Raw genomic sequence first — 16,632 nt, 5'->3', positions numbered from 1 at the left:
AAATGGGGATAAACAGAACAAAGCGAATTGATTCCGATCCCATATATCTTTCGCTGTTGGTCATCAGTTATCCCTTAATATATTAGTTTTCAATAAACCATACGGTATTAACTGATGAAAAACGGCAAAGCATTGCTTACACGTTCCACTACGAGAATGGTGAGTTATTTAGGAATTCGGTTCTGTCTGTTTGGAATAGGGAATTCTCGATTGAAATTACTGGACCTTAATTAGTCTGTGGATTCCGATATATTTAGGCCGAAGCAATTTTACGACGTGGAGTGAAGATGAAATTAATACTGGGGGATTAATTTAAATAATTGGTTTTGCCAAGTACAGATGGCTATTAATCAAGCAAAATCTTTGAACTTTACATTCTTTCGTCTTCTTAAAATTGAGTGGCAGCAGCGGTGCTGCATAAGCCATATAAGAAAGAAGCTCGAAAAACACTGCAATTTTTGTCCATTATTCGTCCTAAAGCACAGCAGATTATTCCAACTGCTATAAACATATAGGACGTGATATCAGAAGTTTAGAGCACGTCTTTTCCTAATTTTTTTCCATATTCATTTCGAATTTCCTATGGTTTTGATAACCCGAAATTTTGCATCAATTTTGAAATTGCTATTATACCAATTTACTCAATTAGTCCTGAACCTTACCATTTTTTTCTTAAAAATTTGACTTTATTCGTCAAAATATTCACCTTCAAGAGAGATACGATGAAATTAATACTAGGGGATTAATTTAAATAATTGGTTTTGCCAAGTACAGATGAATATTAATGCAAAATCTTTGAAATTTACGTTCTTTCGTCTTAGAATCGCGTAGCAGCAGCGGTGGCTTCATAATCCATATATGAAAAACGCTCAAAAATTAAGCAATTTTAGTTCTTTATTTATCCTAAGGCACAGCAGAGTATTTCAACTGTTATAAACAAATGAGGAAAACACTGACAGGTTGTCAGAAGTTTAGAGCACTTCATTTCCTCATTTTTTTTTCGTTATTCAGTTCGAATTTTCTATGGTTTTGATGACTCAAAATTTTGCGTCGATTTTTAAATTACTTTTATAACACTTCACTGAATTAGTCCTGAATCTCGCCGTAAAAACACATTTTTTCTTAAAAATTTTACTTTATTCGTCAAAATATTCACCTTCAAGAGAGATAGGACAAAATTAATACTGGGGGATCAATTTGAATAAGTGGTTTTGCCAAGTACAGAAGGATATCAATCAAGCAAAATCTTTGAACTTTACATTATTTTATCTTCTTAGAATCGCGTAACAGTAGCGGTGGCTTCATGGCTCATGAAAGAAGCTAAAAGAACACTGAAATTTTTGTACATTATTTTCTCCTAAGGCACAGCAGAATATTTCAACTGTTATAAACAAACGAGGAAAGCACTGACCAGAAGTTTTTAGCACGTCATTTCCCCATTTTTTGTTTATATGCTGATTAAATTTTCTATGGTTTTGATGGCCCGAAATTTTGCGTCGGTCTTGAAATTGCTATTATAATACTTCACTCAATTAATCTTGGACCCAAACAGTAAAAACACATTTGTTAAAAATTCGACTTTGTTCGTCGAAATAGTCACATGTACAGGGTGTCCCAAATTTGATGATCACTGAAAGCCATCTCAAGAACAATAAGACTTATATACTATATATTTCGCTATATCTCTGTTATGAGTATCATATAAACCATAAAAATGACTGAAAATAACATTTTAGAACTTTTTGAATATCTCGAACAGAAAAAATATACATGTACCAAAATATTTGAAACAGTCATTTTTCAGAAACTCCCTATAATTCGAAAACGAATCAAAATATCTATGACTTGCTTTCTGATATCTTATCATTCCGAAAAAAGAGCCTTCTGAGTTCTCGAGATGATTTCAGTGAATCTTCGAGGTTGGGCCACACTGTACTCCAACACTCCTCTTACTTTTCAATACCTTTTTTGTAAAAAGATTCGTCTTTGCTTTCGCAATAGACTTCAACCTTTCACTTCTTCATTATAGCGAAATTTCTTTTCCTGGAACATTCTTTTGAGGTCTGCAAGAAGCTAGTTATCACTGGGGTTCAGATCTGGAGAATGAGCTATTCGTTCAATTTGAACAAAGTTTTCGTAGGTTTGTGACAAGGGGCAATGCCTTGTTGAAAGAGAAATTTCTCCTTTTGCATTTAAGGACGATTCTCCTTCATTTTTGCACTCAATCGATCCAATAACGATATGTAATATTAACTGTTGATGATTTTTACCTCTTCAAGATAGTCAATGAACAATATAAAATGCACTTTCTAAATAAGGATGCCATAACCTGACCATATGATGTTTACGATTATAGTCGTTTTCGACTGCTTTCCAGTCAGTTGAAAATCTTTTTGAGTCATGAGTGTATCATGTTTCATCTACTGTCAAAGATTCACCCAAAAAAATTCTATTTATTCTGCTTAAACAGCTCCAAACAGCGTTCGGAATCGACGATGTTTTGTTGCTTTTGTTCAGCAGTGAGCCATTTCGAGCAGAGCTTTCTCATGAATAAATGTTCGCGCAAAATAGTGAATAAACTGCTTTCTGATATCTTCAACTCCACCGCTATCTCACATGATTTCAATTTACGATCAACCATTTCGTGCGCTTTTTGTTTACTGAAACAAATGCTGAATTCAGGCGACCAGAACCTTCAGCATGGTCGGTGGTTCTTCAACCATATTCAGTCTATGGAGCAGAGTCTGAATAACACTAATCAAAGCATTTCTTTACTTACTCAAACAACAACAAAAGAATCGTTACTCAACCTTAAATATCTCGATCCAAACTAAACGTTATGTTCTGAAACTTTGTTAGGCATCGTTTTAAGCTTGGTACTAAAAAAAAAAATGTAGTATGGCACTGGCGTTGCAATCTGTGTGCCAGGTTCGGGACTTCGCGTATTCGCAAAATTGTCACGGAAATATTGGATATTTATTATCCAATATTCTTCTTGAATTTTCTATCGTTTCGAATAAGTATGTTATTCTGGAAATTTTGCACTATGATTGAAATTGTTACTCAAAATTTTCGTTGCTATTGTGATCACTAAAATATAGAGAATTTTTTTCGATATTATTCTTCAATCTTCTATGCTCAACAACCAAGATGAAATTTTGCATGAAGCTTCGAATTCTTAGTTCACATCTTAATACATTATTTCATTCCGATCGAAGCTCTAGACGACAAAGGGCAGAATATCGGATTTTTCATTCAGTCTTTTTGTGTCACCTTTCTGAAATAATTCACTCTTTTGTCAACGTTACTCATTGACGTTTTGATGATTATATTTTTCCAGTCGGCAAATCCTTTTTGAATACTCGTCGTACGTCAATCAAATTCAAAGATTTGCGTTAAAGTGATCATTTAAGTTTCGGAGAGAAAACATTCAAAGGAGCCATGTCAGGCCGATACGCTAATAATCTTCTAGTTTATCTAAACACACTTTATTTAGAACATAATTTTATCTCAAAATTCTGAATCAAATATTCAAATTATTTCATATTTTTTGATGTAATAAAATTATGTGTAGATATCATTCACTCTTAAGTTTGGGCTAATTCCTAAATCCATCTCTGTGCACAAAACAGTATTTTCAGAGTTCATTGCGTCGCGACTAAAATCATAAAATTATATTGATTAATTAGGAAATTGAGGTTTGCGTCATAATGAAATGTCTTGATAGTTTTGAGAATTTGAATGTTGTATGATCGCCTTAAATGAATAAGATTTCTGACGGATGTTGATGAATCATGCCTTGTAGATTTTTAGTTTAGATGAGTAGGAATAGATAGATACATATATGTATTTGTATGTGAATCATTATCACAATTGAAATGTAGACAGATGTGTTCAAAAAATTCGCAAAATTCATTTCAGGCAATATTATGTTTGATAATAATAGATATTCGATTTCTAACGTTATAACGTGAACGTTATACGTGAAATATGCCAATGATCTACAATCAATTCAAAGCGATTTTTTTTAGTTTTTTCTCTCCAGATCTCTTTCAGTTTTTGAAATATTGAATTATAATATTAAATATTTCAAAAACTGAAAGAGATCTGGAGAGAAAAATTAAAAAGAATCTTGAAACTTTAACGCTCTGTAGTTCAATAACGAAGCGTTTGCGAGCACATGTTTATGAAAAAATAAGTTTTATTTTAACCTGAAAAATACGCCCCTGAAATCTTGATATCTACTGAATTTCGAAACACCAGGGCCCCCGCAACCGCGCGTGCAACACGTGCACCGCACGCGGGCGCCACTCTAAAGGGGCGCCAAAACCACTTATAGATCGAATGAAGAACCGAAAGAACTAAGGTTTTTGAAAAAGATTCTTTCAAATTTTTCAAACAATTTTTCTTCCAACTTCTTTCCTGCAATTTATGCAAGTTTCCGAACGTCGCAATCGGTATGAAATATCCTTTAGCTAGAGGAATTACTGAAATTAACTTTCGACACCATCTGTAGGAAAAATACTACAATTTACGGAGAATTTCTGAAACTACCAAAATCTGCTTGCTGCGCTATAACAGCGAGAGGCGGCGTAATCCAAATAATAGATATTTTATTTCGCCAGAATTTAAATACTAATACCTAATTAAAAATTGAAAAAATTTTTATTTTGTGTATAATTGTGTTTTGTTTAACCGTTTTTTGTTGTGATCGAATTAAATTTTATGAAATGGTAATTACCTTTCCAAGATTTTTCTAAAATACTTTTTGAATATGATAATGGGAACTTTCTCAAAACTGTCTGAGATGATTTCGTCTTTTGATCCTGTGATGAGAGAGCACATTAGTCGAGTGCAAAACTCACAAACAAATTCTTTAAGAATGACCCATTATTTAGGCTACCAGATACAAAAAGAAATAAAATTTAGATATTAAAATCATGAGAAGTCAAGAGTCTGATAATGGGGCAAATATGCGCGAATATATAATAATAATAATAAAACAAACATATTGGTTTACAAAAACGCATTCTCGATGCTAATCCTAGGGCATTTTTTGTGCCATGTGCTGCACACAGCTTAAATTTAACTGAAAATGATGCTGCTAAGGTTTCAAATGAAACATTGGACTTTTTTGATATTGTACAAGAACTTTATATATTTTTCTCTTCATCCACAAAAAGATTGGAATGTTTTAAAAAAGCATGATCCTCAAAAACATCTAAAACCCCTAAGTGATACTAAATGGTCAAGTAGAATTGATGTTAAAGTTTCATTTTATTCAAATATGTGATATCCTTTCAGAAATAGCAGAAAATGATCCTTTCAACATAGAAACTAGACAAGTTCTCTTTTATTAAATATTCAATCTTTTGAATTGATTTGATATTCAATCTTTTAAATTTATTTGTAGTATAATTATTTGGTATGATGCTTCATTCCAGATTAATATTTCAAGCAAAATGATGCAAAGTGTAGCAATTGACATTAAAGTGTGCCAAAACTATTTGAAGAAGTTGATAATTTCAAAAATTATAGACATGATAATGTTTTCGAGGAAAACTTGCTGAAGCTGGAAAACTAGTGGCGGCTCGTGAGAAAGAGCAATGTTTATGCCTTTATGAATAATTTATAGAAGAATAAATCTTAAGTTTTGAAACATCTATAGTTTCATAACAAAATTAAAACATAATGCGCTTTTAGTCGAATGCTAAAATGAAATAATGAAAAATTTAAAAAATGTATTATGTACAAACTGACAGCATAAGGTTCTTAAGGCAATGACAGTTGCTGATAGATTTTTAACCATTCTACACTAAATTTTCAACAAAACCTTAAAAAAAATTTGCCGATTACCCAGCAGCGCTTTTCTCCACCTCCCCCTTTAAGGGGCGCCAAAATATGTTCGGCACGCGGGCGTTGATGACCCTTGCGGGGTCATTGCCCTGCGAAACACCCTGTATATTATATGAGTCATGTAATCAAATATCCACCTATTTACACAAAGAAAATGAGTGCAATCGTAATAAATCAATAATAATATTACCTAATTATTAAGATCTTCCCGAAATAATGGAAAAAATGGCGTAATACCAAATGTACAGTTGAGTAATGTTTTTTTCCACTTCATTTTTCATATGATTGTAATTAATGATACTTATTTCATATTCGATATTATTTAATAATGTTTATAGATAGGTATGGTTGTAAGTCATCAAGTTTGCGTTATTTTTTGAGCGTACCTTCCCTGAATATATCGCTCTATAATTTCGACTGTTATTATTTTCGAATTTTCTGCAGGAATGATCATTAGATTCACCCCACTGGTGACAAATTCGAGGTTAAATTCAAGTATCATCATCCGTCCGGCTCCATAAACATGATAACTCTCAAACCAGAAAACCTAGTCCCTCGATTTATTTTAGAAAGGTTCGGATCTGGAAATTTCTTAACTAACTAGAAAATTTTTGAAGCTCCCTATATTAATGGGGTACTTCAAAATCGATGCTGATATTATTTTTGAAATACCAGCATCAAATTTTCATATTATATTTCACGTGTAAACTTAAATATCGACAAACTTGTTGACAAGTATCTTTTTATAAACATCAATAACTACTAACTCAATAACAAGCACTAAAGTTAGCGTAGGTATAGTGTATACCCAAAGTCACTTGGAGGAAGCCAGAATATTTAAATTATACAAGGGTTTTCCAAAAATTCCTTTGGGACCATTGAATTATTGCCTAACAATAGTTTAAAAAAACCCGGTACCTATTTAGCGGATCGCGGTATTCATTTCAAAGGAACATCTGGCCAAGCGTTTTTATGGACTAGTTCAAGTGACTTTGGATATACTATACCTATATCATGGTCGAAGAAAATAGAAAATAATATGCAATATTCAGTCTACCTAAATACAGCCAAGTGTATATGAGAGTCCCCATCTAAATTGAGTAGGATAGTGTATGAAAATAATGTTATTAACTTAAGATTCCTCTTGAAGTGTTCTACAGATGCAAAAATTTTGAACAAAGTTATTCATCAAAAATGAAAGGGCTCGTATAATTTTTATTTTAAACTTATTATTATTGAATTTCTCTTGAATGAAAGCAATAATCATTGTTCAAATTTTTCACCAACTTCAACAGCCTGTACCGCTGTACCTGGTAAGGGTAATTGGAATAGAACAACAAAATTATATGAAAGACCCCCCTCAATGTTCTTTGAAAATCGTTCGTATCAATTTGTAAACACCCTATATATTAGGATACGTCAGAAAATGAAAGTAGTAAAATCTTTGGTATCGTGCAGCGTAGGTAAATTGAACATCTTTGGTGTACAATTTGAAAGAGCAAACTGCCTTATTTCCCAATCTGTAGGGGACGGAACCCCTGCCGCGCGAGCTCGACTTGCACTTGGCTAATAGTTTTTTACAAGCAACGACGGCATCGGATCAGTTACCGGCCAATATCGCAATTCCATCGACAAACATTGTGGTTGCTGCTAAAACCTAAAACCTCCACTTTTCTAAATTAATCGGGACCTCACACATCTTCTCCTCTCAGACGAAAACAAAAGTATGCAGTGTGCATTCAGAGTCACGTGCGAACTGTACGCCGCCTCCTCTGTAAGCTAAGATTAATGCCCAAGAAAGGGATTGAACAACATTCTTGGGATGTCATAAGGTTTATAAATAGTTGAAGTTATCCTTGCAAGCTTAACATAACATATATCAAAGTGATTGCAGTTTAGTTGGATTCACGTGGAAGAGCAACCCTCTTCAAATACGACACAGATGAAGTGTTATAAGATTGAATAGAAAGAACATTCAGGAGGGAAATTTTCAATTTCGATGTTGTCAAGGGTGAATCTTATTATGAATTTGCATATAGAAAAATGAGGTGCCTCCTAGTAAAAGGAAACAAGTCTGCATTATTTTATGGTATAAGCTCAGAGTGATAAACATAGAAAGAGGGAGCATATGTCATTTTCAGTAAGTAAATTTTGTCCCCAACATGAACTATCAAATTTGACATGAAGCGCGCGGAAATGAAAACATGTCAGTGATACGATATTTCACTCAATTCGCGAGGTTCTCCACAAAGAACGCACTTCTTATGTCCCATAATGAATCAAAGTTTCATATTAACCCAAAATATATTGAAATAAATACCTAAATATATCCGAAATTCAGAAAACAAACTTCAAGTGCGCCAAACGACGTGAAACAACCGATGACTAGGAGAGCAAAAGTTGCCAAAACTTGGATTTCGGCAGGTAGATACAGAAAATAATAAATATTCTGCTTATTATAAATCCGATAATTAGGAAGGATATCGGTTTCCAAATATTTAAATTTGCATATTTAATAATGTAATATTTCGGCAGGTAGATACAGAAAAGAATAAATATTCTGTTTATTATTAATCCGATGATTAGGAAGATTATGGGATTCCAAATATTTAAATTTGCATATTCAATAATGTAAAATTCATTTATTGAAACATCGAATTTTAGTTTCTTTCTGTGTTTTCCGGAAGTCACACACTACTCCACACAGTTAGGAATTTCGGTTTTTCCTCATTTAAAGGTCTTCGATGATAACTCTTGAGGTATTCATTTTAAGTATAGGGTTTGCTTAAGTAACCCCCACTATTTTTATTCGTAGAATCGACCGAAATAATAAAAAATATAGGTCGAATTTGAAAATCTTGAGCTTTGATGAATTTGAGTTGTCCAAGTTCATGATCATCTTATAAACACTCTGTAAATCCAAACTGAAAATAATCTCATAATACTACGTATTTCCGGAATTGAAATTGAAAAAGGTTTTTCCAAAAAATCTTTCTCTGCAGAACAGTGGCGACGCCAGCTTTCGAAAACAGGGGTGGCCAAGAGGTGGCCGGATTTTTTTTGGGGGGGGCAAAATAAAGCGAAATTATAGTTCTGCTAACCTTTTAGCCTTAGTGTGTCAAATTTGGGGAAGGGGGCGGGCCCCCCCTGCTAGCGTCGCCACTGCTGCAGAAGTATTTAAAAAAATGTGAGTCCCCGTCGCCAAAATTTTTTTCATAAGAATCCCATTAACTCTTGAACTGTTGAGTTTTTACCCAAGGTACGGCATATAGCTGGAATTGTCATAAAAAAAGCTATCTTATGGTGCAATAATATACTGGGTGCTCGATTTGAAATGAGGAAGTAGTAGTATATTTCCGGTGCTATAACCGGAAGTTGTATAGATCTGAAAATATTTTAAGAAGAAAGATCATTGTCTCAATCCCCAACATGCCAATTTTCAGCACAAAATTGTGATCATTTTTTTATAAATTCCTAATAGGCCATCGCGGTGAATCACCCTGTATATTCCTCTTTCAATTTCTTAACAAAAGTTCATGGCAAAAACTTCAAAGCAACTAATCTCTTGCTGATGATAATAGCATGACAATCTTGACCTGACTTATTAATGCCCCTCACATTGTTGACAAAATATTTATTCGAAATGCTAAATAAATATACATAATCATAATAATAAGAGAGTTTATTCATGAAAATACATTCAATAAACTCTATAATACTGTAGAGTTTTATAAAAATATAAACTGTGCACATACTTACATTTGTCATTTATTATAATAAGGATCTACCGAATTACCATATACAGATAAATAGGTAACTACCCGATATACCAAAAACATAAGTGATATAATCAGAAACGAACTACCAACTAAAAACTCATTATAAAATACAAAAGTACATTAATAGCTACTAAAATGGTCGTTTCAACATCCTTACAAGATATAAAATTCGAGAATAATTGTTATGATCCTCTTGTTCTTCTTCACGTGAAATCAGAATGAAATAAAAATAAACATGGAATTCACTGCCACCTGAGAACACAATAAAATTACTGGTTTATTAAACAAAAGCGGTGAAACAAACAATTACTAGACCATAAATAAAGTTAGTGGATAATAAATAAGGGATTTAATGGTGACAGCTGTTTTCACTTGAAACAGTGTTGATCCTTTGAAAGAAGGGGTCAAGAAAGAGTCTCGTGCTATTATCATAAATAAATCAGTTTGAACCCCAGCCCCCTGATGAGTGTGAACTACAAATTTATGAAATGCAGATTCCATATACATACATATTTATCTTACCATGAGTTATGTTGAAATCGGGATTGATTAATTATCGGGTGTGTATAATTTATCAATAAATAACTTAACGATTTATCATATAATTGATTTCGATCTAATTTTTGTTCGTATTGTAACATTCTTAACATCTTATAGATATTTCGCAAATATTCCTCTGAATCTTGCCTGGTATTTATGGTATGTATACCTAGTATAAAATCCAGAAAATAGTGCAAATATTATACAGGGTTAGAATTATTTAGAGGGGGCACTCCCTGAAATAATGGTAAACAGAAAAACACTGACGACACTATTAGAATCTCTATATTTGATTAGGTCTACAAACCGAATTTCGTAAAGTTATCTCCAGAAACAAATGAGTTATAAAGAAAAGAAGAAAATCTCGATTTTAAGTTTTTTCGAGACATCTCGGGAACAGTTGAAGATATTTCGGATCTGTTTACACCAACACACTCATCCCTAAATATCGCAACTTTTTTGTAATTTAAGCCACCTGTATTTCTAACGGTTTTCGATATCCCTGCAGTGCCTCTCTAAATAGTTCTAATCCTGTTTATCTTACAAAGTAGACAAGGATCTAGATTCTAGATCCTACCGAACTAACAGATTATTTCATTTGATTTTTGGATTCTTCGCATACTTACCAAGACGTGAAGTATACAAATTTTAGTTGTTTAGGTTTTTTTTCTTGAATATGAAATTGGATTGGAAGATATGTCTCAGGAATTCGACTTCTAGTGCTCTGGATTAGTCCTATCCTGAGCACTACGCTGCAGATCAGTACGAGCTACAAGTAATTATCGCTTCCTTCTCAACTTTTTACTCACAATGTGTAGGAATTTGCGTTGGAAAATATAACACCAATAAATTGATTAGGGCTTTCGCGGCCCGAACGAAAGCATGGGAAAGGAAAACCGAGAGGAAAACCTAATAACAGTGTAGCACCATTTCATGTTTTCAATTGTAGTTGAGTTTCATCGAGATCCATCGAATTGAATGTTATTTCCTTTCATATATGAATTTAATCAAACTGCTTCCTTTATAACGAGATCTTTATGCAATCGCCAAAAGGAGCATTGTCTATAAGGTACTATAAAAAGCGAAACGTGTGCAGACTTGTCGAAATTTGGTTTCTCCTAATCGGCAATCGCAATAATTGCTTTAATATGTTCCAGTATTTCATTGGGAGTGAAACTTCAGCATGGCCGTATGAAAATGCCCAGAAAAGTTCTTACATTATAACCAACGAATAAATTGGCGAATGAGGAATCAAATGCAGATATTTGCAAACAATATGGGATATCCAGCTTTTACTGCTACTCCAGAATATGATGAATTCGAACATATCTAAAATTAAGAGGATCACGAATCCTGTCATTATCATCTCTGACATGACATTGCTAGAATGGTTCAACCCTAGTGAATCTATGTTGCAGATGATTTTTCCAAATTATTGTCCTTTAAGAGGGAACACCACCACGTGGCTGCTCAGTTCAATACGAAATCAGAGATATTTCTTCTTACAAATAACCGACTTCGTTCAATTTTTTGTGCTCTTTTCAAATCTAAACACGGATTCTCAAAATTTCGATATACAGGGTGTTGTTTCAAGGGTACAACCGTTTCATAATTTTTTGCTAATCCGGGCCTGTATTTTGCCTGTGATCATTAGGTGATTCATTTAAGCTTTGAAGAATAAAGATGTGTGCCAAATATTGAAAAAATATAGTGGGTGGTTCACTTTTTATCTGTTATGACCTCGGAAAGAAATGTGGAAAATTCATGAATCACCCTATATCTCGATAACCAAGGGAGTCAGGCTCAATAAATATATATAGAATCACCTCGGCGTCATCTATTCACTGTTCAAGTTTTTCCGTTTACCAATGATATAAAATGTATATACAGGGTGTCCCGTAAAGACCACGTCAAATCGAGGGAGAATGTAGATCAAAGGATAACCCACCTGCTATGACAAAATTCCCATTATAAAAGTCTTACCGTTTTCGAGAAATTTTTGTTTTTTGCAAATAATGAATTTTTGCCCCTTTCAATAGTTTTGCCCTTACGGTTGGTACAATTTTACATCTTTCTGGTTAATTTTTTCAGTAAAATATTGCTGAAGAATCATTTCAACGTTTACATCAAAAACATCCTCCGAAAATTTTAAAGGGGGGCTATGAGAAATATTTTTATTGGAAATTTTGGTAGTGGATTATTTTGTTCATGAAGTTTAGCCCATCGTAGTGGAAAAAAATGTACCGAGCTACTGCTGCACATTACACCAATAAATTGTCTATTTTATAGTGATTTCAAAGAGGTATCACACAAGTCATTTGTTATTCAAAGAAAAAAGATATGGCTGTTTTTATCCAAATGGGTACGTTTCTGACAAAATCAAGTTTGTCAATTCTGTTATATAAGAAATCTTCGATGTTGCATTACTTAGTGAACAATGGCAATTGTTTACGTGCAAAAATATTACTCGCATAATTATTCACCTCAACGAAATTCAATTTTGCCGGCAAATTTTGGAAAACATCATGCAGATCCAGATAAGATCATTTGGAGCGACGAGTCTTCCTGTACCAAGGATGGGTACATAAAGACCTAAATCCTCTGGACTTTTAATATTGGGGCTGCCTAAAGGATAAAGTATACGCAACACCCAAACGTGAAGAAGCCGAATTGCGGATGCGTTCTCTCAATTCGGCTTCATCACGTATGGGTGTTGCGTATACTTTGTCTTTTAGGCAGCCCTAATAATAAAAGTCAATAGGATTTAGATCAGGTGAACGAGGAGGCCACAAAATTTCACCTTCTCTTCCAATCCACCGGTGGGGATAAGTTCTATTCAAATGTGCACTAACTTCGAGTCCGTAATGTGCTGGGCATCCATCATGTTGAAACCACAGACTATAAGTCGCAGCGCCAGTGGCACCTTAGAATATAGATAGATGTTCTAAGAGTGGCACATCTTCCAATAAAATGGGCAGCTGGTTGGTTAAAAATTCCAAATAATTGTTTGCGTTCAGTGATGGCGGCAGTTCGATCGAGCCCAACATTGCACCATTAAATATTCCAGTCCATAAATTGATCTTGAATCGATATTGTGATCTATCTTCTCTCACCTCGTGTGGATTTATGATATTCCAGCTATGCAAATTGTGGAGATTCATGTACCCATCCTTGATACAGAAAGACTCGTTGATCTTATTAAAAAATCTGGATCTGCATGATGTTTTCCAAAATTTGCCGGCAAAATTGAATTTCGTTGAGGTGAATAATTATGCGAGTAATATTTTCGCACGTAAACAATTGCCATTGTTCACTAAGTAATGCAACATCGAAGATTTCTTAACAGAATTGACAAACTTGATTTTGTCAGAAACGTACCTATTCGGATAAACACATCCATATCTTTTTTCTTTGAATAACAAATGACTTGTGTGATACCTCTTTGAAAACACTATAAAATAGACAATTTATTGGTGTAATGTGCAGCAGTAGCTCGGTACATTTTTTCCACTACGATGTGCTAAACTTCATGAACAAAATAATCCACTACCAAAATTTCCAATAAAAATATTTCTCATAGCCCCCCTTTAAAATTTTCGGAGGATGTTTTTGATGTAAACGTTGAAATGATTCTTCAGCAATATTTTACTGAAAAAATTAACCAGAAAGATGTAAAATTGTACCAACCGTAAGGGCAAAACTATTGAAAGGGGCAAAAATTCATTATTTGCAAAAAACAAAAATTTCTCGAAAACGGTAAGACTTTTATAATGGGATTTTTTTCATAGTAGGTGGGTTATCCTTTGATCTACATTCTCCCTCGGTTTGACGTGGTCTTTACGGGACACCCTGTATAAAAAAATAATCGATAATTGGAATATCAAGAACTCCTAGATGTTTCAAATCCTCTAAACATTTGACTGTTAACTATAAATCAAGAAGCCATGAACCACATTAGAAATTTTTGAGATTGAGATCATGAAGTGGAATCTTGATTTATAATAAAAAAGAGGAATTATATAATCCTTCTTGTAGACAATTGTCCTCCTCGTTCACACGTTGATAATATTAAAAGCATAAAATTAGTGTTACAACCTGCAAATACTATCTACATAATTCTACAACTTATGGACTAAGATATTTTTGAAATATATCATTATAAAAATATATTTTTATAATTTGATATCCCATTTATAGACAATAGCGAAGAATTGATTTTTTTTTCTAGATGCCATACTTGCGTTAAATAGTGGTAGAAACTCATTTTATTTTTTGGCACAATGGGTAAGTCAGTTAATGACAATGAAGGGAATTCCCAAGAGAATTAGCTCGGTTTATTCAATTGGGCAAACAGAAACCACCTAATATCAGATCAGATAAAATAAGGGGTCATGCATCTGCATCTCAAATGTTCAATGCATTGAAAACGATATATCTGACCTAATTGAAACTGAATGAGTTTGAAGAGACTCAAGAAAATATTATTTAAAAAAATAAAGAAGGAAATCTAGTAATTATTACTGAAAAAAGAAATTCATCTAGCAGCATATATCATAGAGTACTTAATTTAAGTTATTGATAATACTATATTAACCTATTATAGGTACATATATTTTGCTGGGTGAACGCATGTATTATTTATACAGACTGTTTCTAAATTGGAGGTACAAACGAAAATGATAGATTCCTCGAAAAATTCTCAGAAAAAAAGTTGTATAAACATAGGCCCTCAAACGCTTTAAAGTTTGAATTTATTTGCAAGTTTTTCTCATCTGTACTTCACACGATATCAAACTGAAATTTGAAATAGATGGGTATTCGAAAGTGTTCATCATATAATATCCTAATTTCACATGCGAATCTAAAGGGTAATATTTTTTTTGGAAAGTAGCCCGCTTTGTTGGTCCACTAGTAGTTAAAAAAAAATGTAAAAAAAAATTTTGATCTAGTACTAAACTTTTTGGTATCATGTAGATCGCTCGGTTCTAACGATCAATTCATTTTTCCCCCATCGATCTCGTTATAAGCGAACTCCGCTGTATATATTCTTTATAGTTTCCAAAAATTTTGTTTTCAATTAGGTCATTCGCTTTTTTCCTTCGAAATTCAATAATAGGAATTCCGAGCAAAGTGAACACTTATTTGATATAGCAACCTATTTTCGTTTATTATTTCCAATAATGAATTTTTTAAATCGTTTCAGAAAAATTTTCTTTTTCCATATGATATTTTCAAAGTTTCAGAATGTGTGAAATCCAACGATAAATAAAACATGATAAATTTAATTGTTTTCCAAATCATTGGAGAAAAATCTATTCCCCCTCAGGACTCGAACTTGCACATGCAACAGCTTGGTATTTTTTACATAACGCTATGACGAACCGATTACCACAAAACTTAACATTATGTTCTTAATCAATCCTGAATATTACTAAATTTATACCTTCGATGCTAAAGGGATTTCATTTTGAATATAGTAGTCTAAGAGCCAGTGGACGGCAAACCACACATATTTTAGGAATATTTTACTGAAAAAAGGTCTCCTAAATTTTTTTATAGAATGTACCATTTTCCAGATAATCGAGTACAAAGCAAACACTATCCCTTGTGTACCTACCTATGTATCAAAATTTGAAGATCACGTTTTGTTTGTAATCAAGCTTTTGCTTATTAGAATTTTATTGTAACTCCCTCTTATTTATTTGAACTTTTCCACTGTTCCTTTACCTTGAAATTATCGAGACTAAACTCTATCAAGTTTTTTTTACCATTTTCTTCTTGAATTCAACAACGCGATCTGCTTCAAACTATAATTTCACATCTATTTAAATTCAAAATTTCATTATGATCAAATTTTTAGCTTGTGTATTTTGCGCCTCAGAAGATTGATGTGTTGCCTATAGATTGTAGCAATCATTCTGTTTTTGGAAGCAAACTTACACTTAGATTAGATTACATTAGAGGAGGGGCTGAAGATCATTCGACCTCGCGAGCACCTTGGCTTAAAGATCTATTACGCATCCCCGCGATGTTTATCAGTCAGGCAATGGTGTCTTAATGAACTTTATCACCACACCTTCTGGGGGTCACATCCATTACTTGTTCTGGCTTTAAAAACCAAGAGTCAAGGTGTTGTAGACTTTTCTGTTGAACAGCTTCACATTCGCATAGCAAGTGTTTGACTGTCTCAGTGGTTTTTTGACAGAAGCAACATGTGTCCTCTGACGCTTTTTCCATTTTTTTCAGATTATCCCTCACAGGACAATACCTCGTGAGCGCCACCGTCAGTTTCCCAGTTCCTTCTTACTGAGTGAGAGAATTTTCATAGTCCAGCTCTTCGAGTACGAGAGAAGTGACTTGGCCTGTCCTTGACCATTGATCGTCCGCCAAATTCCTCTTTTGTTCCCATTCCTCAACTGGCGTTGCTTGATGACTGGCTGGGAAGCCGCAATATGTC

Source organism: Harmonia axyridis, chromosome 2 (genome assembly GCF_914767665.1).
Source record: "Harmonia axyridis chromosome 2, icHarAxyr1.1, whole genome shotgun sequence".
Classification (NCBI taxonomy): Eukaryota; Metazoa; Arthropoda; class Insecta; order Coleoptera; family Coccinellidae; genus Harmonia; species Harmonia axyridis.
This window is presented reverse-complemented; position numbering follows the sequence as displayed.